Source organism: Schistocerca cancellata, chromosome 8, assembly GCF_023864275.1.
Source record: "Schistocerca cancellata isolate TAMUIC-IGC-003103 chromosome 8, iqSchCanc2.1, whole genome shotgun sequence".
NCBI classification, from domain to species: Eukaryota; Metazoa; Arthropoda; class Insecta; order Orthoptera; family Acrididae; genus Schistocerca; species Schistocerca cancellata.
This window is the reverse complement of record NC_064633.1, coordinates 377726030-377751150: the sequence shown is the minus strand read 5'-3', so window position 1 is coordinate 377751150 and position 25121 is coordinate 377726030.

The following is a 25121-nucleotide window of genomic DNA, read 5'->3' as shown; positions in this document are numbered from 1 at the left end:
ATGCAGTAAATGAAGCAGGCAAAAAGGAATACAGACGTCTCAAAAATGATATCGACAGGAAGTGCAGAATGGCTAAGCAGGGATGGCTAGAGGACAAATGTAAGGATGTAGAGGCTTGTCTCACTAGGGGTAAGATAGATACTGCCTACAGGAAAATTAAAGAGACCTTTGGAGAGAAGAGAACCACTTGTATGAACATCAAGAGCTCAGATGGCAACCCAGTTCTAAGCAAAGAAGGGAAAGCAGAAAGGTGGAAGGAGTATATAGAGGGTTTATACAAGGGCGATGTACTTGAGGACAATATTATGGAAATGGAAGAGGATGTAGATGAAGACGAAATGGGAGATAAGATACTGCGTGAAGAGTTTGACAGAGCACTGAAAGACCTGAGTCAAAACAAGGCCCCGGGAGTAGACAACATTCCATTTGAACTACTGATGGCCTCGGGAGAGCCAGTCATGACAAAACTCTACCATCTGGTGAGCACGATGTATGAGACAGGCGAAATACCCTCAGACTTCAAGAAGAATATAATAATTCCAATCCCAAAGAAAGCAGGTGTTGACAGATGTGAAAATTACCGAACTATCAGTTTAATAAGTCACAGCTGCAAAATACTAACGCGAATTCTTTACAGACGAATGGAAAAACTGGTAGAAGCCGACCTCGGGGAAGATCAGTTTGGATTCCGTAGAAATGTTGGAACACGTGAGGCAATACTGACCTTACGACTTATCTTAGAAGAAAGATTAAGAAAAGGCAAACCTACGTTTCTAGCATTTGTAGACTTAGAGAAAGCTTTTGACAATGTTAACTGGAATACTCTCTTTCAAATTCTGAAGGTGGCAGGGGTAAAATACAGGGAGCGAAAGGCTATTTACAGTTTGTACAGAAACCAGATGGCAGTTATAAGAGTCGAGGGGCATGAAAGGGAAGCAGTGGTTGGGAAAGGAGTAAGACAGGGTTGTAGCCTCTCCCCGATGTTATTCAATCTGTATATTGAGCAAGCAGTAAAGGAAACAAAAGAAAAATTCGGAGTAGGTATTAAAATTCATGGAGAAGAAGTAAAAACTTTGAGGTTCGCCGATGACATTGTAATTCTGTCAGAGACAGCAAAGGACTTGGAAGAGCAGTTGAACGGAATGGACAGTGTCTTGAAAGGAGGATATAAGATGAACATCAACAAAAGCAAAACGAGGATAATGGAATGTAGTCAAATTAAGTCGGGTGATGCTGAGGGAATTAGATTAGGAAATGAATCACTTAAAATAGTAAAGGAGTTTTGCTATTTAGGGAGTAAAATAACCGATGATGGTCGAAGTAGAGAGGATATAAAATGTAGACTGGCAATGGCAAGGAAAGCGTTTCTCAAGAAGAGGAATTTGTTAACCTCGAGTATAGATTTAAGTGTCAGGAAGTCGTTTCTGAAAGTATTTGTATGGAGTGTAGCCATGTATGGAAGTGAAACATGGACGATAACTAGTTTGGACAAGAAGAGAATAGAAGCTTTCGAAATGTGGTGCTACAGAAGAATGCTGAAGATAAGGTGGGTAGATCACGTAACTAATGAGGAGGTATTGAATAGGATTGGGGAGAAGAGAAGTTTGTGGCACAACTTGACTAGAAGAAGGGATCGGTTGGTAGGACATGTTTTGAGGCATCAAGGGATCACAAATTTAGCATTGGAGGGCAGTGTGGAGGGTAAAAATCGTAGAGGGAGACCAAGAGATGAATACACTAAGCAGATTCAGAAGGATGTAGGTTGCAGTAGATACTGGGAGATGAAGAAGCTGGCACAGGATAGAGTAGCATGGAGAGCTGCATCAAACCAGTCTCAGGACTGAAGACCACAACAACAACAACCAGCCCATTCCTTCTTTTAATGTAGTCGAGCCTTTTTTTTTTCCTCCACAGTTCTGTTCAGTACGTCTTCATTAGTTACCAATCCACAATCTAATCTTCAGCATTCTTTTCTACTTCCACATTTCAAAAGCTATTCTCTCCTTGCCTGAATTGTTTATACCCCGCGTTTCATTTCTGTACGACGCTACACTCCAGACAAATACAGGAGGGAAAAACTTCTTAATCGTTAAATTTATGTTCGATGTTGATAAATTAACACATCCATGGCATACATCTGACAAATTGTCGACCGAAAACGGATATGGAAACCCTCCCTATTATTCACACAACAGTGAACCCACACTAGACGAAAACTATGAAATGCCTGGAGATTTCATCCTCCAGCCGTTCACCATTCCAACAAAACCTTGATTCGACTCATCGCCACCTATGCCTAAGCCGCCCTGGTACCCATTCCAACGAGTTTCAGTCACTCCCTCCAAATCCTTTAGAGCCAAACACTGCGCCTTTCTTACAGCACCCTCTTATCCCTCCCTCCTCGCATCCTTCCCCATAACCATCGAAGTCGGCTCTCTCCTCGTCAACAAAAAAAATCTCTGTATATTCTTTACTTTCTGCAAACTTGACTTCAACAACCCTATCTCTGAGCATCCAATTACGCACTCGAAACAGTACCAACACATTCCCCCGGTCCTACACCCACACACCCTCAACACCTTCTCCCAATTTCCACAGCCTCTTCCTCCCGGCAAATGAAATCCTCCCTGGGATTTCTCTTCCCTGTCAAATGTAACCCATGCCCCGCTATCCCTTCTAACATCCGAGTTCACTCCTGCTTCCCCACTCAGTCCTTTGCTTTCATTTCACGACCATATCCTGGCCTGTATCCTAGTCTCTCCGATTCCAAATCCAGTGTCTCATGCAACGCACTCCCCCAAACTAAACACCACAAAATACCAACACACCTCCTGCTCCTCACAGAATCAAACTCTCCAAGTCGCAGTTTATCATGTCCAGATGCAGATCGTACAAATTAGCGCACTTAAGTGAAATGTTGTTTCATTACTGCAGAGACCATCATCGATGTCACTTTTTAAAAGACAACAAACCAACAGTTTTTAAAGATCTTCGAGGTTTAATCGTCCTTTTTGGAAATAATTTTTAAAAAATGTACCTTGGAAACTCATTGACCCAGCCCATGTTAATCCGGTTCTGCAGGTTTTTTAAAAAGTAACAATACAATATTTGATTGTCCTTCGGACGTAACAGCGGCGACAGTCTACAATGAAAATCATTACATTCAAATTCAGCCAACAGCATTACGCAGGTCCTGGTAACATATCAATAAACGAGTTAACAATTCACTGCACAATACCGTATTGACTCCGTTTGTTTGGAGTGTAAAATTTTAAAATCCAAACAACCTAATTCAGATTGAATGTAGCTTCATCGCAGGCGGAATAGATTTCTGAGGTTCATCAAGGGCAGTATCCACGGTATTTGCAATCTTCTGTCTTGAGAGAATATTTATAGTCAAGTAACAAGCTCTGTTGGTATCAAATGAAATGAAGAATTTGGAAATTTCTGTACTGTACGTCTGGAGCACAGCACTGTACCGAATTGAATCTTGGTCCATACGAAAATCGGAAACTGGAAAACGTTAAAATGGTGCCAAGATAGGATGTTAAACATTAAGAGAATGGGGAAAACGTGAAATGAACTACTGAAATGAATAGTAGAGGCGAAGAAATTTGTGGCCGGCCGCGGTGGCCGAGTGGTTCTAGGCGCTTCAGTCCGGAACCGCGTGACTCCTACGGCCGCAGGTTCGAATCCTGCCTCGGGCATGGATGTGTGTGATGCCCTTAGGTTAGTTAGGTTTAAGTAGTTCTAAGTCTAGGAGACTGTTGACCACAGATGTTAAGTCCCATAGTGCTCAGAGCCTTTTGAACCATTTTTGAATTGTAAATGACGTTTTGGTCCAATAGTATTAATTAAAAAAAGAAATTTATGATTTTATGTTGTTTTTTTAAATAAAATATTACTGAGTTTTTGAGCGTGCCCCTCTTCATGTGATATATCTCGAAGTTAGTCTTGTACATATCCGTTGTTTCGCTGCGACTCACTCGCATAGCATCCGCTTGTAACCGAAAACAATAGCAAAGAAGGAAGAATTATTGAAACACGGTATGCGTCCCCATTTTGCAAATTTTTAGAAAATAATCCCAGAAAGGTCCCCTTCCTAGCCTCTACCAGAAAGCATGTAAAAATGATATCAGCTTTGTAAATGTACCGATTTTTCGCACGGCCGGCGCTCTTCTTCGTAATTGATATGCACAGGTTCGATTTTGAGATATAATGCACGCAATAACTACCAAGTTTTTATGATTTGATCTTCCATATTTCGACACTTTTCATACATTTTTGAGCATTTTTATGCATATTTGCATTTTGCATATTTTAAGGTTTTTATGATGCACATAGTACGGTATCTAATGATCATACAAGCAACCAAACGGAACTGTTTCGCCGTGGAAGACCGTAATACGGCTGTTCCTTTGAACCATGACACGAATGACAAAATGGCAGATACTAAGATAAGCTATACTGTAATAGAAAAGCAACGGCAATCGCTCAACTGCGGAAAGACATCTGGATATCATGAGATATTTGTGAGATTCTACACATTTTTACGGAAGAACTATCTCCGCTTCTATCAGTAGTTTATCGTAGTTCTCTGGAACAACGAAGATTACCTAGAGATTAAAAGAAATGAGCTGCTCATATCCAGTTCCAAGAAGAGTCGAAGCACAGATGGCTCATATGGCTCTGAGCACTATGGGACTTAACATCTATGGTCATCAGTCCCCTAGAACTTAGAACTACTTAAACCTAAGTAACCTAAGGACATCACACAACACCCAGCCATCACGAGGCAAAGAAAATCCCTGACCCCGCCGGGAATCGAGCCCGAGAACCCGGGCGTGGGAAGCGAGAACGCTACCGCACGACCACGAGATGCGGGCCAAAGCACAGATGTACGTTAGTTCTTTAGTTATAGACCTTTACCACTGACATTTGTCTGTTGTAGAATACGTTTCATGCTCACATATACATTTTTTTTTAGAATGAAAATCACCTTTAAAAAATTTTTCATGGATTCCGCAAACAGAGATCGTGCAAATTCAGCTTGCTCTTTTGGCCATGAGGTCCTTGGCAACCAAAACAACGGCGTTCAGGTTGGTGCCGTATTCCTCGACTTGAGGGAGGCATTTGAAACAGTTCCACAGTGGTTTAGCGAACAAAATACGAGCTTATCGAGTATGGGGGTAGATGTGTGATTGGATTAAGAACTGATTTGCAGATAGAACTCAATACGCCGCTCGTGACGGAATGAAAGCTACAGCTGTAAACATGATTTTAGGAGTACCACAAGGACGTTTGACAGGGCCGTTAGTGTTCACAATAACGTTGAAACCACCAAGAGGCTGCTCGGAGACGATGCTCTTGTCTGTCTGAAGGTGGAAACTCCATATACTGTAGGGAATTGTCTGAAGAACTGCAGAAGAACTGGTGCACGAACAGCGCAGTTGACATTGAATGAAAATGTAAACTGCTATGCGTAAATAGGCGAAGAAATTCACTACTGCCCGAGGACACTACTGGCGACAAACCAATCGAAATAGTAACTACCGCAAAATATCTACAAGTAAATATTCGCAGCGACCCAAAGTAGAATGACCACAGGAAACAAACTGTAGGAAAAGCAGATGTGACGTCGCAACGCTGCCCTACTCGTACCCAGACAACGTGACACTTACCTCTCAGTCCTGCGAGCGGTTTCAACACGTCAGCAAAGGAGGCGACATCGTCCAGCAGTAGCTACACTCTATAAGGTTAAAGCTAGAATTTGTTATATGATAGGGACCTGATTGAAAACTTTGATTCTGAAGATGCTTCACTGGAAGAACTACGTCTGATACAACCAGTTTAATTTGGCACGCATGGGTTCACTTAGTCTACTCACGACTAAGTTAAGAACTTGGACGATGAGTATATACGAGGGATGCTCAATAAATAACATAACACTTTTTTCCTGAAAGAAGGCTGGTTTTATTCAGGATTTCAATACACCATATTTTTTCCCACTCTTTTGGCTACAAAACCCCATTTTTCAACATAATCCGCGTTCTATGCGAAGGCGTTACGCCATCTTACTGGAAGGGCCTTCATGCTCGCATGATACCACTGTACTGGTCGACGGCGAAACCGATGTCTTGCTGCATCAGTAACCTCGGCATCATCGATGTACTGCTTTCCGCGAAGTGCATCCTTCATTGGGCCAAATTGATTAAAGTCGGAAGGTGCGAGACCCGGGTTGTAGGGCGGATGAGGAAGATCAGTCCAATGAAGTTTTGTGAGCTCCTCTCGGATGCGCAGACTTGTGTGAGGCCTTGCATTGTCATGGGGCAGGGTAAGTGTAGCTTGCTCGCCAGGTTTCGAGAGGGTGCGTTTCTGGATGGGGTATCGAATACACTCCTGGAAATTGAAATAAGAACACCGTGAATTCATTGTCCCAGGAAGGGGAAACTTTATTGACACATTCCTGGGGTCAGATACATCACATGATCACACTGACAGAACCACAGGCACATAGACACAGGCAACAGAGCATGCACAATGTCGGCACTAGTACAGTGTATATCCACCTTTCGCAGCAATGCAGGCTGCTATTCTCCCATGGAGACGATCGTAGAGATGCTGGATGTAGTCCTGTGGAACGGCTTGCCATGCCATTTCCACCTGGCGCCTCAGTTGGACCAGCGTTCGTGCTGGACGTGCAGACCGCGTGAGACGACGCTTCATCCAGTCCCAAACATGCTCAATAGGGGACAGATCCGGAGATCTTGCTGGCCAGGGTAGTTGACTTACACCTTCCAGAGCACGTTGGGTGGCACGGGATACATGCGGACGTGCATTGTCTTGTTGGAACAGCAAGTTCCCTTGCCGGTCTAGGAATGGCAGAACGATGGGTTCGATGACGGTTTGGATGTACCGTGCACTATTCAGTGTCCCCTCGACGATCACCAGTGGTGTACGGCCAGTGTAGGAGATCGCTCCCCACACCATGATGCCGGTTGTTGGCCCTGTGTGCCTCGGTCGTATGCAGTCCTGATTGTGGCGCTCACCTGCACGGCGCCAAACACGCATACGACCATCATTGGCACCAAGGCAGAAGCGACTCTCATCGCTGAAGACGACACGTCTCCATTCGTCCCTCCATTCACGCCTGTCGCGACACCACTGGAGGCGGGCTGCACGATGTTGGGGCGTGAGCGGAAGACGGCCTAACGGTGTGCGGGACCGTAGCCCAGCTTCATGGAGACGGTTGCGAATGGTCCTCGCCGATACCCCAGGAGCAACAGTGTCCCTAATTTGCTGGGAAGTGGCGGTGCGGTCCCCTACGGCACTGCGTAGGATCCTACGGTCTTGGCGTGCATCCGTGCGTCGCTGCGGTCCGGTCCCAGGTCGACGGGCACGTGCACCTTCCGCCGACCACTGGCGACAACATCGATGTACTGTGGAGACCTCACGCCCCACGTGTTGAGCAATTCGGCGGTACGTCCACCCGGCCTCCCGCATGCCCACTATACGCCCTCGCTCAAAGTCCGTCAACTGCACATACGGTTCACGTCCACGCTGTCGCGGCATGCTACCAGTGTTAAAGACTGCGATGGAGCTCCGTATGCCACGGCAAACTGGCTGACACTGACGGCGGCGGTGCACAAATGCTGCGCAGCTAGCGCCATTCGACGGCCAACACCGCGGTTCCTGGTGTGTCCGCTGTGCCGTGCGTGTGATCATTGCTTGTACAGCCCTCTCGCAGTGTCCGGAGCAAGTATGGTGGGTCTGACACACCGGTGTCAATGTGTTCTTTTTTCCATTTCCAGGAGTGTATATTACTTCCCCCTACTTATACCTCCCGAGGAGATCACGAATGTAAAATTAGAGAGATCGAGCGCGCACGGAGGCTTTCAGACAGTCGTTCTTCCCGCGAACCATACGCGACTGGAACAGAAAAGGGAGGTAATGACAGTGGCACGTAAAGTGCCCTCCGCCACACACCGTTGGGTGGCTTGAGGAGTATAAATGTAGATGTAGATGTAGAAGTTCGTTTGCATTTTTATGTCGACGAACAAGTTGAAGTCGTTTCTTCAATTTACGAATCGTAGCACAACATCTTCCGAGTTGATCGTTGCATCATAATGGAGGACATCAAACAGAACAGCACCTTCAGAATCCCAGAAGACCGTAACCATGACTTTACCGTCTGAGGGTGCAGTTTTGAACTTTTTCCTCATAGGGGAGGCGGTGTGGCACCACTCCATGGATTGCCATTTCACTTACGGTTCGAAGTAATTGATCCATGTTTAGTCATCTGTGACGATGTTGGATAAAAAATTGTCAAGATCAGCCTCGTAACGCGCAAGCAAATCATCACACGTGGTCTTTCGTTGTTCTTTACGGTCTTACCTTAGGTGGCGAGGAATTCTATGGGCACACACCTTTGAGTACCCCAACTAGTAGATGATGGTGTTAGCACTACCAGCAGAGACGTCCAGTTGTGCAGCGACCTGTGTGATTGCGATCCGTCGATTTCCTCGAATGAGGGTGTCCGCACATTCCAACATTGCGTGATCGGACAGGTTTGCACGACTTGTTGCGATGATGACGGACGTATCGCCCAACGACTCGCCGTGCTTTCGTTCACTACTAAATCTCTGTAGACATTCTGCAAGCACTTGTGAATATCTGTGATGACTTGGTTTTCCGCCAAAAGAAACTCACTGACAGCTTTCTGCTTGGAACACACCTCCGTTACAGACGCCATTTTGAAGCTTACGTATAGCAGTGCTACCTGTCGGAACTTCATGCAAGCAAAGTGTATGAAGCGGGAATATTCCATGACGTCCCACTACAAATTTCACATTTTTTCGACGAAAATTGACTGAGAAAAAAATTTGATGGATAACTTATCCAGCTCCCCCTACAATCACCAATTTTCAGTCTGTTAGTGGCTGAAGCTGAGCTAAGCTTGGAACTAACTGTTGCTTAAACTGAGGAAAAGTTCTAGAATACACAGACAACACTAAGCGGGCAGCGCAGCTTTAGGGCTTACCTCGGAAGATCGATGCAGACGACTTGTCCTTACAAGACTCCGTCTGAGCTCTGTCATTCTCTCCCTGCCGTCCGGGATTTACACACTACGTTCGCTGACGTTAGACCCGCTCTTTCTAGTGCACAATCCATTGTCATCTCATGGCCTGTGAAACTTCCTGTGGTTGTTCCTGTAGGCTTTCTGCTATATTTTCGGCCCACTCGTTAGGGTGATATTATTCTATGACACTCAGCTTGCCTGACACATGCAAACAAGGTAAGCCTTGCCATTACAGTTTTTAGTGGTGCGAGTACTTTGCATGTGCGCGAGAGCCTGAATGAAATTCATTGGTAGCGTCTAAAGGAAATTTAAATCATCTACGGAAGAAATAACATAAAAATATTTGTTCGAAAGAGTCTTGAGTAAAGGCTATCGGTCCAGAACCGTTACCAGATTGTATTAACAAAAAATTGTTCAAATGTGTGTGGAATCTTAAGGGACTTAACTGCTAAGGTCATCAGTCCCTAAGCTTACACACTACTTAACCTAAATTATCCTACGGTCAAACACACACAGCCACGCCCCAGGGAGGACTCGAACCTCCGCCGGGACCAGCCGCACAGTCCATGACTGTAGCCCCTTAGACCACTTTTTTTTTAAATCTCATTTTGTTCTATATTGTTCGTTGTATTTGTTCGTGGCGGACGTCCAGTGACACCTGTTCAGGTTGTTCGTTGATCCGTTCACTCAGTTTTTTTACTACAGAGGGTAGCGAAACCCTCTGACCGAACACGCTGAGCTACTTTGCCGGCGTTCGTTTCATCTGCTCGGGGTGGACGTCCAAGATACCCATTTCAGTTCCTCGTTGATCCATTAACTAAGTTTTTTATTATTACAGAGGGCAGCTAACCCTCTGACCGAACAGACCTCTCTGCTAACCCCGCGCGGCTTGGATTAACAGAAAGAATAGAGAAGATCCACCGAAGAGCGGTGCATTTTGTCACGGGATTGAATAGTCTACACGAGAACATTACGAACAAGCTCAAGCAACTGCAGTTGCAGTCGCAACGAGGGAGGCGTTGTTAATCACAGGGAGGTTTGCAACTGAAATTCCGAGAGAATACATTCCGCGAAGAGCCGAGCGATATACAGAGTGTTTATAAATGAATATCGGGGTTTTAACGCTTTATAATATTTATTATATTAAACATACAGTTATGAATGATATGTCAAATGAAAGAGCAACTCAAATAGTTGTACCAAGAACCTTATAAATGTTCAATGTGAGCACCATTTGTCACACGGCACACATCAAGTCTATAGCCGAGTTATTCCCAAACGTTGGTAAGTGTGTCTTCAGTGATTGTAGCAATAGCTGCTTCAATCCGGTTTCTTAATTCAGGGAGATTTGCTGGTAGCGGAGGCACGTACACACGATCCTTGATGAAGCCCCAAAGGAAAAAATCGCATGGTGTCAGGTCGGGTGAACGTGGAGGCCATGCAAAGCAAGCCCTGTCATTGGGCCTCTTGCGGCCTATCCAGCGCTTGGGTACAGTGAAGCTCAACCAATGCGCATGCGCACTGGTGCCAAACACAGCTGCTTGAGTTGCTCTTTCATTTGACATATCATTTATAACGGTAAGTTTAATGTAATAAACATTATAAAGCGTTAAAACCCCAATATTCATTTATAAACACCCTGTACTACTTCGGCACATATACAGTATGTCTCGCAAAAAGACCACAACGAAAAAATAAGAGAGATTATAACTCATACGAATGTTTAAAAACTATTATACTTCCCGTGGCCAGTTGTTCCCTTGGCCATTCGCGAATGAAACAGGGAAAAAAGGGGGAGGGCGGAGACACTGGCAGCAGAAGCACGTCCTACCGCAGGTCGTTATGCGGCTGGCGGAGGAAATGTGATCTTGCACATGAAGATGAAAACGTTTTTGGTACTCATGGCATAAAGCGAATATTTACACTTGGAAAGAATCACAGTGGAAGTGTAAACAAACTGGGCTATATATTGATTTCGCCAAATCTTGAGCAAGATCCTTCATTCTTTTCACGAACAGCGTAAGCATATATCGTGCAACCAAGGTAATAAATAGCCGTAAAGGGTAAACAGGTCCCACGCGCGAGCAAAATCTTACGAAGTGTGCTTGATATCAGAACAGAATCTGGGTTCCACCCCTGCCGCAGAACCTGGCAACGCAACAGCCTCTGGGACCACCTGCCAGGTAAGAGGCTGCCGAGCATGGCGGCCAAGGTCAAAGCTGCGGGGGTGGGGGGACCAAAGGAAACCGTGAAGCAACGGAACGGGACGTGGACGAGAGAACCCCGCCAACGAAGCCAAATGTACTGTCAGGCGCCAGCATTCGTATTTAAGATGTGTTCTTTCATGGACGCGGCTCTCTCCATTTATCTCTTTTTCTTTTGTATTCCCTTTTCACGTAATTTTAGCCTAACCTTTTTCTATGTTGTTCCGCCTTCCTTGTTTTCATAAATTTAGCTACCAAGAAGTCATTGTTTCCGTCGGGAAAAAATTTTACTTTACTACCAGATTTTGTTTCGGAGAAGAACTGTGGGATAAGAATGGAAGAACGAAATTCTCGGATTAAAGAGGTTGTAAGACACGAAAAGTCAAAAATAATTACAGGATCTGTTGAATAAAATGAGCAATCCAATGAGTACAGAATATGGTTTGAGAGTAAATCGAAGAAAAACGAGAACAGCGAGAAATTTAAGATTAAAATTGATGATAACGAAGTAGGTGATGTTAAGGAATTCTGATACCTAGGCAGCAAAATAACCTTAACAGACGGAGCAAAGATGTTATAAAAAGCAGAATAGCACTGACAAAAACGGCATTCCTGGCCAAATGCTAGCTGAAACATAGATCTTAATTTGAGGAAGAAATTTATGAGAAGATACATTTGGAGCACAGAATTAGTGAAACATGTACTGTGGGAAAACCGGAACGGAAGATAATCAAAACATTTGAGATGTGATGCTACAGAAGAATATTGAAAATTTGGTGGACTGATAATGTGGTGTCACCGCCAGACACCACACTTGCTAGGTGGTAGCCTTTAAATCGGCCGCGGTCCGTTAGTATACGTCGGACCCGCGTGTCGCCACTATCAGTGATTGCAGACCGAGCGCCGCCACACGGCAGGTCTAGAGACACTTCCTAGCACTCGCCCCAGTTGTACAGCCGACTTTGCTAGCGATGGTTCACTGACAAATTACGCTCTCATTTGCCGAGACGATAGTTAGCATAGCCTTCAGCTACGTCATTTGCTACAACCTAGCAAGGCGCCATTACCAGTTACTATTGATGCTGTAAAACATGTACCGTCAAGAGCGATGTTCACCAATTATGGATTAAAGTTAAGTATTCCAGCAGCTACATACTATTTTTGCTAGTCTCATTACCTTGTCCTGTTCCAGACCTCACGCCAGCCTGCGTGAGCTTAAACGCGTGCCTTTCGGCTTGATCCTAGTGGATTGGCTGTCTTGCCAGTCCACAACAGATAAGGTAAGGAATGAGGAGGTTCTGCGCAGAATTGGACAGGAAAGGAATCTATGGAAAACATTGACAAGAAGGAGGGACGGAATGGTAGGACATACGTTAAAATATCACAGAATATGGTACTAGATGGAGCTGCAGAGGGTAAAAACTGTCGAGGAACACAGAGATTTCAATACTTCCAGCAATCACTAACTGTGAGAAAGCCGGGAAAGAATCGAAGCATCTGAGATATAGTGCTGTAGAAGGATGGTAAAATAAGGTGTAATTAGACGAGTAATATGGAGGCTCTCCGCAAAATCGGGAAAGAGAAGAACATATGGAAAACACTAGTATGAAGAAGGGACAGGATGTTTTTGTTGTTGTTGCTGCTGTTGTGGTCTTCAATCTGAACACTGGTTTGATGCAGCTCTCCATGCTGCTCTATCCTGAGCAAGTTTCTTCATCTCTAAATAACTACTGTAATCTCCATCCTTCCGAATCTGCTTACTGTGGCCGGCCGGAGTGGCCGAGCGGTTCTAGGCGCTAGAGTCTGGAACCGCGCGTCCGCTACGGTCGCAGGTTCGAATCCTGCCTCGGGCATGGATGTGTCTGATGTCCTTAGGTTAGTTAGGTTTAAGTAGTTCTAAGTTCTAGAGGACTGATGTCCTCAGACTGATGTCCCATAGTGCTCAGAGCCATTTGAACCATTTTTTTGCTTACTGTGTACATCTCGCTTTCTCCCTCTACGATTTTTACTTCCTACACTTCGCTCCAATACCATACTGGTGGCCGTTTGACATCTCAGAATGTGTGCTATCAACCGATCTCTTCTTTTAGTCAAGTTGTGGTTCTGTTCTATTCAGTACCTCCTCATTAGTTACGCGATCTAACCGTATAATCTTCAGGATGACACGACATGTGTTAAGTCGTCAAAGCAATGATCTCCTTGATACTTGACCGAGCTGTAGAGGGTAAAAAATGTAGGTAAGACAGAGAGTATAATATATCCAATAAATAATTGGGAATGTTGTGTGTGTTACTCTGAGACTGAGATAAAAAGGTTGACACAGGAGAGGAATTCGTAGAGAGCCGCATCAAACTAGTCAGAAGACTGGGCTCTCATAAGATTGATTATGCTTTAAGTACCTTTCCATGAAATTTCCCTTCATCAGTCAAGGAATATTGCAAGCTGGAATTTTTTGGTCCTAACATTCACAAATTGATGGTGGATCACGAAGCTGAGAATACGATAAATGCTTCAAAAAGCAATGCATGGTCTGGCTTCTGGTCATTTACTGAAAACTTTCTAGGAAATAAGAAAAGCACGAATATTACAAAGTACATTGTCAAAATCACGTCGGGAAATTTCAGTAAGTAGGGTCGAAACATGAGTGCAAAATAAAAGCTCAGTTCCTACACTCACATACTATTTCACGAAAAACACATTATAGAGAAGAGCATGGAGGACACATACACCAGAACATTAAGGAGATGGAGAAGCTGTGCCAGGGAAATTTGACTGAAACTGTGATGGATTATTGTTGGATGCTGAAGAGGGGCAGTACCGGTGACTGGTCTGTGAGGAAATAAAAAAATAGGAAGTTCGAAAATTAAAAGCTGCTTATAGAAATGTTTGTGGTATTTTTAGTAAATGCCCAAAAATAAAACAATATTTATAACTACATAAACTTCGATGAAAATTATATTTTAATATTTGTGCGTCATTTCTTTATGTCTTCAAAATATGAGATCTTATTCTGTGAAAAATCTTGACGTGATAGAACAAAATGAATATAATTTCTAGACCCAGCATTACAGACTGATTCTAGAACACTTAATTTTGAAAAATCAATAGACAAAAATTTTTAAAAACGTAGTCTTGTGTTGTTTTTGTTTTATTTTAACTGAATTACAAGCCCTCCTTCAAACCAGCTTTGTTCGTCGTTGGTGTTTATATACACTGTCGGCAAAGAACAGACTGTCCAGCTGCAAAATGAAGGTGGCCGAAGAAGCGAGCGTTCTACATACGACTACATCCTTTCCTCCAGAAATCACCAGATAGCATCGACATCCACTTCTAAACTCCTCAAGACACCTTACGGATCGTATTATCATAGCTCTCCTGCTTCAAACGCATAGTGTATGGAAATATCAACTGTCAGTAAGCCTCCGCTTGGGTTCTCATTTCCCTAAGTAAACCCTCCCCCCCCCCCCCCCCCCTCAATCAAGGTCATTTCGCGATATGTACGTGGCACAATTTAATGGTAAAAAAAGAATGGAAAATTGTGTATACATACACGCGAGAGGGTTGTCCACAATTTGTACATATATCGGACTGCAGGTATATGAGTTAAAGGGCGTGAGAGGAGAAGCCGCAGTTGAGAAGCTAGTGAGGCAGCGGTTGTAGTCTATCCTTTAAGCAGCTTACTCAATACATTGAAGGAAACTAAAAAGAAATTTAAAAAGACAATTAAAGTTCAGGGAGCAGAAATAAAAATTTAAGGACATTGTAACTCTATCAGAGACAGCAAAGGACTCGGACGATCAATCAGATGGAATGTATAATTACTAGAAAATAGGTTATAAGGTGAATATCAAGAAAAGTAATTCAAGGCTAAGGCAAGGCTGAGGGATTGCAATAGGAAATGAGATGAGATTTTGTATTTGGGCAGCGAAGCAGCTGATGATGGACGAGGAAAACAGGATATAAAGTACAGACTAGCATTAATAACAAAAGCGTTTCTGAAGAAGAGGAAGCATATTGTAAAGGTGGAGTGCATTTTTGTGTATATAAAAGTGTAAACGGTGCAGAGAAGAAGACAATCGAAGCATTTGATATGTAGTGCTACAGAAGAATTGTGAAGATTAGATGGGGAGATAGAATAACTAAAGAAGTAGCACTGAAAGAAGACTCATCCTGAGATATAAGTTTGGAGGATAATGCTGTAGGGGGAGCTGGGGGAGGAGGGGGGGGGCTGAATACTGAAAGGGGGTTCAAAAGTATGTAAGTTGCAGCAGTTACACAGAGATAAAGTGGCTTGTACAGGATAGATTAGCGTGGAGAGTTTGAAATACATCATCAAATATAATGATTTTTCTGTAAGTTAATCGCTAGTGTATATGAAAATCTTTGTAAAAAATTCCAGCAATAGTTGTTTAAAAAAAAACTGATGTACGCTTTAATCTGGAATCATCACGTGTCTTTTGCTTTCTGTTAGCTCTCTCGAATGGATGTGATGAGAAAGAGGCAATGTATTTGATTTAAAAATAATTTGATAATTACAAATGTACTTTCATTCATTCTTTTACAAGAGCACTATGATTCTGTCCTGCTATAAATGAAGCATTTATATGTTCCAGCTAATTAAGCCGTTGTAAGTGGACGATTTGGTGACGTGGTAATATCGCACTATCAGAGCGCTATCAAATGTACATTTACGACTTTCACAAGTCGAGCCTGCAGTCCAGTTTTGTTTTTACCGAAGTCTGATAATCATTCTTGCAAATCATTTCTTGCATTGAAATTTCACATCTTTCGGTTCTGTGTCACCAAGCTTCCCTGCTCTCCAACGATGACTTTTGCGTCTGAAAAATTAAATTTCAGGTAATAGTTTTCAGTCGATACAACAGGATTTCAACTTTTACAATAAGGTGAGAAATCTAGGATACCACGCCATTATTACGAGTATGTTTCTTCCATCGTCAGTGCGATGTGTCCTACCTCTCGAACAATCAATATTCGAAAATTACACTTTGTTCATTTTCTTTTCTTTGAGAAATCATTACAAGTTGCATCAAACCCGTCTTCGGACTGAAGAGCACAGATGGGAGCTACTAATGTTATAATTACTAATTTATCTTTTTATTGTTCCTCATCCTGAATCGCCTCTTATCTTGGGGGTTTCTAACGTTGACGTTTTGTCACCATCGACTTCGTAGTGTATAAGTTCAATTTACATTTATGTTGTGTGGAATTGACTGAAGTCAGCAACTGCATTATGATTTTAAAAAATAATTTTTACTGGCCGGCCGGTGTGGCCGAGCGGCTCTAGGCGCTTCAGTCTGAAACCGCGCGACCACTACGGTCGCAGGTTCGAATCCGGCCTCGGGCATGGATGTGTGTGATGTCCTTAGGTTAGTTAAGTTTAAGTAGTTCTAAGTTCTAGGGGACTGATGACCTCAGATGTTAAGTCCCATAATGCTCAGAGCCATTTTTTTTTTTAATTTTTACTGCTTCAGTCACGTTTCACTAGTATTTGTTAGCACGACGCGCTTCGGCAATATATTGCCTTAACCAGGTGCATCACAGTTACATATACATTAACAGATTCAGTTCTATTGGGTTCTAGATATACATGTTGATTGAGCATTATTTGCTGGGTGTGCCAGTGAAGTTACGTACCCAAATTTAACTACGTTTCCTGGAAATTTATTTTTCTGGCATACTCACCACTGCAATAAACACAACATCACTTATTACATTCACATTCACATGTTTACATTCCAAAGACTCTTTGAAACGTAAACGCCTATAGGAACCTTACCTTTAAATCCTATACATTTCCCCATGCTTAATACAGGCATCTTTCTTTTAGCAGGAGTAACTGTAACACGAGCTCATCACATCAAAAAGGGAAGGTTTATTATCTTTTGGTTCAAAAAATCGATTTTTTTTTAAAATTGCGTTTTTGGATCCATAAAAGTGTGTAGAATACTCCCCTGAAATGGTTTTTCCAAGTACGAAACGGAAATGTTTGTTATTCACGGCTGAACAAAAAAAAATGCACCTGCCTGAAATCGGCCTTTTTCACGCACCAGTTTTTTTCTTTCGGAGGGCGAGTTATTGTACCGGTGCCTGGGAGGAAACAAACAAAATTCAAATGAAAGTTTGAACGGGTGTGTTTGGAAGTTAACCCCCAAGCATTTTCATTCTGGTGAGAAGACTATGGAGACTGCGACTTTCCTGGCAGTGAGCAGCTTCAGCAAAAGGTATTCAGCAATTCTGAAGACCATGACAACGATGGACGTCACCATGAGATCTATTCGACGCAGTTCGCCAAGCATTCGGACGACCACCGGATTCAAGCGGCCGAAAACCGCTTGTCAGCGGCCGAACGAGCGGCTCTGGATCAGCGCAGGATGGCTCTATGAGGAAGAGGAAGGACTAGTTTATGGACCCGGAATAGCAGATTGAACGTACGTTGCATAATATTGCATTTATATGTAGTCAAAACTTCAAACGCGTTTTTCTCGAAATGACGTTTTTCTTATCGTGCGATATGGTAACTTCAAATCTACTGAACCGATTGGCATGATTGTTTGTTTCCGACGAAGCTAACTAAATTGTCTAGGAGTTGTACCACTTTTATTCCGATCCATCAACTATAAATATTTTTACTTGGCCGACAAAGTCGAAAAATCGATGAAAAAACCCCTATTTTTTTTTCAAATGGCCACCATTTTGTTTCCTATGGTCGAAATAACTTAAGCGAGGTACAACTCCTAAAGAATTTTATATACTTTGCTAACGTCAACTCAATTTTGATTTCAGACGAGCTGGCTGACCTGTGACACACCGCGCGTGGAGGTCTACATCGAAATTTTTTGTCGCTACGACGGCACTTCCGCCTTTGCTCTTCGACATTTCCGGTCGAAAAAATTCCAGTTTGTAAAGGAAATATCAATAAACATTTTGATCAAATTTGACACTGATATCTATAACATGTCCCGAAAAAAAATTCTCATAAAACATGCTTTTTTCGGGTCAAAGATAGTAAACCTCCCCTTAAAGGATCTAAACTACACACAAGCATTGCAAGGTCTACTCTCTATAGTATCATTAGGACTATATTTGACTATATTACAAGCATACAGATACTGAGCAGCGCCTTTTGCTATTTCTGCTGCAGTTTTTGGATCAACATTTTTCGGTGGCACAGGATTCATCTACATCTACATCTACATCTACATCCATACTCCGCAAGCCACCTGACGGTGTGTGGCGGAGGGTACCTTCAGTACCTCTATCGGTTCTCCCTTCTATTCCAGTCTCGTATTGTTCGTGGAAAGAAGGATTGTCGGTATGCCTCTGTGTGGGCTCTAATCTCTCTGATTTTATCCTCATGGTCTCTTCGCGAGATATACGTAGGAGGGAGCAATATACTGCTTGACTCTTCGGTGAAGGTATGTTCTCGAAACTTTGACAAAAGCCCGTACCGAGCTACTGAGCGTCTCTCCTGCAGAGTCTTCCACTGGAGTTTATCTATCATCTCCGTAACGCTTTCGCGATTACTAAATGATCCTGTAACGAAGCGCGCTGCTCTCCGTTGGATCTTCTCTATGTCTTGTATCAACCCTATCTGGTACGGATCCCACACTGCTGAGCAGTATTCAAGCAGTGGGCGAACAAGCGTACTGTAACCTACTTCCTTTGTTTTCGGATTGCATTTCCTTAGGATTCTTCCAATGAATCTCAGTCTGGCATCTGCTTTACCGACAATCAACATTATATGATCATTCCATTTTAAATCACTCCTAATGCGTACTCCCAGATAATTTATGGTATTAACTGCTTCCAGTTGCTGACCTGCTATTTTGTAGCTAAATGATAAAGGATCTATCTTTCTGTGTATCCGCAGCACATTACACTTGTCTACATTGAGATTCAGTTGCCATTCCCTGCACCATGCGTCAATTCGCTGCAGATCCTCCTGCATTTCAGTACAATTTTCCATTGTTACAACCTCTCGATACACCACAGCATCATCTGCAAAAAGCCTCAGTGAACTTCCGATGTCATCCACCAGGTCATTTATGTATATTGTGAACAGCAACGGTCCTATGACACTCCCCTGCGGCACACCTGAAATTACTCTTACTTCGGAAGACTTCTCTCCATTGAGAATAACATGCTGCGTCCTGTTATCTAGGAACTCCTCAATCCAATCACACAATTGGTCTGATAGTCCATATGCTCTTACTTTGTTCAATAAACGACTGTGGGGAACTGTATCGAACGCCTTGCGGAAGTCAAGAAACACGGCATCTACCTGTGAACCCGAGTCTGTGGCCCTCTGAGTCTCGTGGACGAATAGCGCGAGCTGGGTTTCACATGACCGTCTTTTTCGAAACCCATGCTGATTCCTACAGAGTAGATTTCTAGTCTCCAGAAAAGTCATTATACTCGAACACAATACGTGGACTACATGTTAATATTGGAACAATCTTCTTATGAACATGTGTACTTCGACACCCAATAAACCAGATGTTACCAATACATCACTATTTCAAGCTACTGTATTACACAGCGTGTTTCCGTAAAAGCGCGAAAAATATAACAGGACATGGAGAATGCTCCACTGAACAATTTGAGGTAGGGAACCTGCGGTCGGAGAAGCCAGCTTAAGGAGATACGGCAGTAAACCTGTCTACCGTTTTGTCTAGTATTACTGTTTTCCAGCATATTTACAACTAACGTGCGTACAAGTTTACACGTGCTGTGCTGTTTATTTACATGTACATTCTTTATTTCCTGCAAGGAAAGAAGGAGGACGAGTCTGATTACCAGGAAGTCATGATGCAGGTCTTGTTACTTTACTTGTCCACAAGGTGGCTCTGTTGTCTCGTATTTACATTGTCCCATGACAGAATGTGCTATGAATCAATGACAGATCCAATCATTACTCAGTGCTATTCAGAGATGTACAGTATAATATGATGGAGCAGTACTGGAACAGTATTTCCTGATCGCTGGTTTGGAACGGGAGGTCCTATTCCATGGTCTGCGAGGTCACCTGACCTAAATCTCCTCACATGTGTGTGAGACTCCAGTGGATACGGAGATGGTTAGTTGCCATATTCGTAGCTGCCTCTGATGTGTTTCGAAACACACCAGGGATATTTATCAGCACTCCGTCTTCATCAGGGTGCGTCAGAATCCTGTTCGTCGATGTCATGCTTGCATTGAGGTTGATGCCGTCATTTTCAGTACATTTTGTAACACACAGTACAGATGGTACGTTCATTGTGTCAACGATGGTATTTGCAGTTAAGTAAGTAAAAATGTACACAGTAATGTGATTTTATTCCTATTATCTTCTTAAGCTGGTTTCTGCGACCCCAAGTTCCCTACCTCAATTGTTCAGTGAAGCATCCTCTATGTCCTGTTAAACTTTTGCATGCTCTTACGGAAACACTCTGTACGTAAACATCTGAATGTGAAACTGGTAGCCGACCGCTGTGGTTGAGCGGTTGTAGGCGCTTCAGTCCGGAACCACACGGCTGCTACGGTCGCAGGTTCGAATCCTACCTCGGGCATGAATGTGTGTGGGTCGTTAGGTTAGTTAGGTTCAACTAGTTCTAAGTCTAGGGGACTGATGACCTCAGATGTTAAGTCCCATAGTGCTAAGAGCCATTTAAACCATTCTGACAGTGATAAATTATAAATGTGTTTATTGCTGTGCTTTGTGTGGCAGACACATATCCAGCAAAAATGATCTCATTCGCAGAAGCAACAAATAATCCTCATCATACGTCAGATTAATGTACAGGGTGGCGCACGAACCATTTTGTTTTTTAATATAAACTTTATTGTCAATACAACCTGAAAGGAACATATAGTACAATGAAGAGCCGTCCATGGAGATTTGTTCTAACTCAGCACATGCTCAATATGTCCACCATTTCGTTTCCTAACTTCCTTCAAACGAAAACTGAAGTTAGTGGTTACCCTACAGCACGTCTTCTGAGCTCCATTAAATTTCACAGCTTCTTGCTACTGCCCTGCCCTTCTACATGCAGTGGTTCATGCAAGATGGAGCAAGGCCACATACTGCAAACACTGTGTTGGAGTTTTTACACGAGCATTTCGACATGCGGATCATTTCACTCAGGTCTCCAGGTCGCTTCAGTGACGGACAAAATTGGCCCCCCAATAGTCCAGACCTCAATCCATGTGACTTTTTTCTTTGGGGGTACCTAAACGAAAAAATTTTCCCGAAACGTCCACGTGATTTAATGCTCAGAAGACTTATTCTTCAAGCTTGCAGTGAAATTACGGAAGAGATGTACCGTAGGGTAATCACTAACTTCAGTGTTCGTTTGAAGGAAGTTAGGAAACGAAATGGTGGACATATTGAGCAAGTGCTGAGTTAGAACAAATCTCCATGGACGGCTCTTCATTGTAGTATATGTTCCTTTCATATTGTATTGACAATAAAGTTTATATTCAAAAACAAAATGGTAACACATTTCGTGTGCAACCCTGTATATGGAACTGTAGTGCACTTGATGATGGCATATTTCTGCCGAAACGCAACGTGCTATAAATATTAGTAACAAGTGACTGAAGCAGTAGAATGAAACAGTATTTCGGAAGCTCTATAAGTGCACGCGGCGTCCCTAGAGATCCGCGCGATGGCGCAGCTTTCGGCGAGGAATGTGCTTGTATTTGTATACAGCGGACCCCGAGGGTGCGACGAAAGGGGCGCAGCGGTTTTTTGTTGCGTGGCGGCGCGGGTCAGTGCCGACTCCGGAGCGTCTGGGACGCATAACGGGCGCGGCAGACGGCCAAGGTCACGCCGGGGGTGCGTCAGACGGGGGCGGTGGCGGGAGGCGGGGGCGGGGGCGCTCGCCATTCCGCGACGAAATACGGGCGCCGCCTCCAGCCGCCGCTGCCGCGTGGCAACCCGCAACAGCCGTGGGAACAGCGCGCTGCGCCGCCCTCCAGCTGCAACCACAGCGTTCGTTTCGACGCCGTCATACCAGCACCATCGGCACAGTATTCGCAGTTACGCTGTGAATAAAAGACTGTAGTGGTCAAAACAAATGTTATTATTATTTATCGAGACCATGGTGGTTCATGGTGTGGGTTCATGTTGTCATGTCATAGTTCATTAACTACGGGCAGCGTATGAGTGGCCAAGTAAGTGGTCCTGACAGTCGGGATACCAGTTACTTTGGAATAAGGCTGGGCATCTCGGACATATTCTGAGTCGTGGTCACCTTTGTGCTCAGACGGCAAAGGCTGCCAAATCCACCGGTTAGTCCCTCAACCGTTAGGGGTAAAACTCAACGGGACCCGGGGCAAGTAAGGCTAGCAACCTGCTTCCCTGGTACTTCAAATATGATGCTGGCAGCAATCAGAGCAAAATGCCTCGGACCTCTGGAGGTGACGGAGTCCCACCTCTAATTGACAAACCAGGGACTCCTAAGATACGACTCGGCAAACGAATGGTAACGAGATGGGGAGCTATTAATATCAATGGGGGCTACTCTGGGAAGAAGGTAGAGCTGGCAGAGGCTGCAAGTAAGATGTGGCTGGACGTTTTAGCTGTTAGTGACATTCGGGTAAGGGGTGAGAAAGAAGAGGAAGTGGGAGAATACAAGGTCTACCTGTCAGGAGTCAAAGCAGGAATAGCATAATGGGGTGTAGGGCTTTACATCAGAAAAGAAATGGAACCCAGCGTAGTTGCAATAAGGTATGTAAACGAACGACTGATGTGGATAGATTTGACAGTGTCTAGCAAAAAAATTAGGATTGTGTCAGTATATTCGCATTGTGAAAGGACAGATCTAGATAAGATGGATAGTTATTATGACGCACTCAGTGATGTAGTTGTTAGAGTAAAGGACAAGGACAGTGTTCTGCTCATGGGTGATTTTAATGCCAGGATTGGAAATCGAACAGAAGGGTATGAAAAGGTTATGGGTAAATTTGGAGAGGATATGGAGGCTAACAGGAACGGGAAACAACTCTTGAACGTCTGTGCCAGTATGGGCTTAGTAATCACAAACTCCTTTTTTAAACATACGAACATTCACCGGTATACTTGGGAAGACAGGGGAACCAGATCTGTCATTGACTATATAATAACAGATCAGGAATTCAGGAAGGCTGTGAGGGACACACATGTATTCAGGGGATTCTTTGATGACACTGATCACTATTTAATCTGCAGTGAAATTGGTATTGTGAGACCGAAAGTGCAGGAGTTCAGGTCCATATGTAGGAGGATAAGAGTGGAGAAACTTCAGGATAAGAAAATCAGGCACAAGTACATAACAGTGATCTCAGAAAGGTACCAGTTAGTTGAATGTATTCAATTACAGTCATTGGAAAAGGAATAGACAAGGTACAGGGACACAGTACTAGAAGTGGCTAAAGAATGTCTTGGAACAGTAGTGTGTAACGGTAGGATGAAGCAAACAGCTTGGTGGAATGACACAGTCAAGGCAGCCTGTAAAAGGAAAAATAAGGCGTATCAAAAATGGCTACATACTAGAACTCTGGTAGACAGAGAAAGTTAAGTTGAAGAAAGAAACAAAGCCAAACAGATAATTGCAGCATCCAAGAAGAAATCTTGGGAAGACTTTGGAAACAGGTTGGAGACTTTGGGTCAAGCTGCTGGAAAACCATTCTGGAGAGTAATTAGCGGTCTTCGAAAGGGAGGTAAGAAAGAAATGACAAGTATTTTGGACAGGTCAGGAAAACTGCTGGTGAATCTTGTTGATGCCTTAGCTTACGGCAAATAATGGAGAAGTGTTACGAGTGGAACAGGGAATTGAATCTATGCTTTGTAGATCTAGAAAAGGCATATGACCGGGTTCCTAGGAGGAAGTTATTGTCTGTTCTATGACATTATGGAATAGGAGGCAAACTTTTGCAAGCAATTAAAGGTCTTTACATAGATAGTCAGGCAACAGTTAGAGTTGACGGTAAATTGAGTTCATGGTTCAGAGTAGTTTCGGGGGTAAGACAAGGCTGCAACCTGTCTCCACTGTTGTTCATATTATTTATGGATTATATGTTGAAAACAATAGACTGGCTGGATGAGATTAAGATATGTGAACACAAAATAAGCAGTCTCGCATATGCGGATGACTTAGTTGTGATGGCAGATTCGACTGAAAGTTTGCAAAGTAATATTTCAGAGCTAGATCAGAAATGTAAGGACTATGGTATGAAGATTAGCATCTCCAAAACGAAAGTAATGTCAGTGGGAAGAGATATAAACGGACTGAGTGCCAAATAGGAGGAACAAAGTTAGAACAGGTGGACGGTTTCAAGTACTTAGGATGCATATTCTCACAGGATGGCAACATAGTGAAAGAACTGGAAGCGAGGTGTAGCAAAGCTAATGCAGTGAGGGCTCAGCTACGATCTACTCTCTTCTGCAAGAAGGAAGTCAGTACCAAGACTAAGTTATCTGTGCACCGTTCAATCTTTCGACCAACTTTGTTGTATGAGAGCGAAAGCTGGGTGGATTCAGGTTACCTTATCAACAAGGTTGAGGTTACGGATATGAAAGTAGCTAGGATGATTGCAGGTACTAGTACATCTACATCTACATTTATACTCCGCAAGCCACCCAACGGTGTGTGGCGGAGGGCACTTTACGTGCCACTGTCATTACCTCCCTTTCCTGTTCCAGTCGCGTATGGTTCGCGGGAAGAACGACTGTCTGAAAGCCTCTGTGCGCGCTCTAATCTCTCTAATTTTACATTCGTGATCTCCTCGGGAGGTATAAGTAGGGGGAAGCAATATATTCGATACCTCATCCAGAAACGCACCCTCTCGAAACCTGG